Here is a 1,759-nt window from a genome sequence, read left to right as displayed (position 1 = left end):
TAAAAGGGAGTTTAAATGCAGCTCAGAAAACATGCAGTTGATTCGTTTCAAAGGGTTAACTTAGCAGTCTTTGAGCTTTAGAGACCTCTGCTGGTCAGCAGGAGTGATTGCAAAAGAAAAAAAACACCTCAGGCATTAAGAGCACAGTGTTTTGGATCAGAAAAGTAGGATTCATTTCATGACAAAGGCCATCGTGTGTCGTGCCCAGTAACTCTCAGTAGGCTTCTCTCAGTAGTTTTGAAGAATTGAAAAATAACCTCCCTAAATCCCACCTCAAAATCCAACTGGAATTTTACTATAAGGTTATTTTGTGCAACATGGCAATAATAAGAATTTGTCCTGTCAGCTGAACATGGGTCCAGTGTCCGACACCACATCAGCTGCAGCACAGAGACAACCAGCAGAACAGCAGGATGAACTTCAATACGCCAGAATCAGCTTCGCTCAGAGACAGGAGGACGCTCTCTACTCCAACATCAGGCCAGCGCAGACACAGAGACACACTGAGGATGAGGACGATGAGGACGATCAAGCCTGACAGCAGTGCCTCAGGGTGAGCAAAGTTTTTACTGCTGCAGGATAAAACCATTAAAAAATAAACACTGGATTAAACTTTAGTTTTCTCTTCACAGAGCAAGACGTCAAGAAAATGGGGAGGATTTATTTGCTCTCTACAGCACAGTCACCAAATGAACACAACATGAATGTTTATTCCGTTATTCCTATGTTTTTTTGTGCACCTTAATTCAAGAGTCAGACACAATGAAGCTACAGATACTGTGAACTCCTCAGGACAGATATTTATTTGTTTGCTTGAAAACCTAGATCAACATCTCTTTCCATGTGCTTCATTCAGATGCCCTCACAAGTATTTAAACCTTCAAAATCTGAGATAATTGGTTTGCTTTCTTTTGAAACATGGACAAAAAAAAGGCAGATTTCTTGTAAATGGTAAGAAAGTACTAGATTTGACTAGATTAGATTTACAGAATTATTATTATTTTTTAACAATTTTAAAGTCTTTTCTTTTTTTCTTTGTATTTTTTGTAACTTTTTGATGGCAAATTTTAAGTTAGTCGTTGTCTTACTCTTATTATTTTTATTGTTGTAGTTGTTGCTCACTTTTGTAATGCATTTTAAGTGGACTTTTTCTGCTTGTGTTTATTGTAACAATTTCAAGGAGACTTTTACTCGGTTAAATAAAGTATGTGTATAAAGGACATCAGGGCTGGACGATAAAATGACTGTCTGACGGTGTCTCCGCCGATGTCTCTGCCGATGTCTCTGCCGATGTCTCTGAATGTCCGCTCTGCTCTCATTCTCTGCCAGTGTCTCCAATTGTCTGCTTGCTCTCATTCTCTGCTGTATTTCCACCAATGTCTCTGCCGATGTCTCCGCCGAATGTCCGCCTGCCCTCAGTCTCTGCTGGTGTCTCCAGTGGTGTGTCCGCCTGTGTCGGTTAAGCCCTCATTCTCCGCCAGTGTCTCTGCCAGTGTCTCTGAATGTCTGCTCCGCTCTCGTTGTCCTTCAGGTGATTCCAATTTCTTCTAGGCCACCAAAATGTCTCGATCCGGTTCTGATACCGTCATTTATTAGCGTGCTCGCTGCTCACAGTAACCGCTGAACACCGGTGTAAGCGGCCACCGTCTCCCCCCTCCCTCCTTCTGCTCGGTGTGTGTGACAGGGACATGATGAGAGGACATGATGAGAGGACATGATGAGAGGACAGCCTGGACGCGGTTTGAGTTCAGGTGTAGTG

General features: G+C 42.6%; 1 long non-coding RNA gene across 1 annotated transcript; it reads left to right on the top strand.

The window, feature by feature from the left end:
* The first annotated feature begins 64 nt into the window (after positions 1–64).
* Positions 65–1,222, top strand: LOC121939174. Its single transcript, XR_006105420.1, has 2 exons — positions 65–553; positions 633–1,222. It is a non-coding gene; the product is annotated as an uncharacterized LOC121939174 (long non-coding RNA).
* The last annotated feature ends 537 nt before the right edge of the window (positions 1,223–1,759 follow it).

The sequence above is a fragment of the Plectropomus leopardus genome, unplaced genomic scaffold (assembly GCF_008729295.1).
Source record: "Plectropomus leopardus isolate mb unplaced genomic scaffold, YSFRI_Pleo_2.0 unplaced_scaffold426, whole genome shotgun sequence".
Classification (NCBI taxonomy): domain Eukaryota; kingdom Metazoa; phylum Chordata; class Actinopteri; order Perciformes; family Serranidae; genus Plectropomus; species Plectropomus leopardus.
The sequence above is the reverse complement of the archived record's forward strand: the minus strand, read 5'-3'. Positions and strand labels throughout refer to the sequence as shown.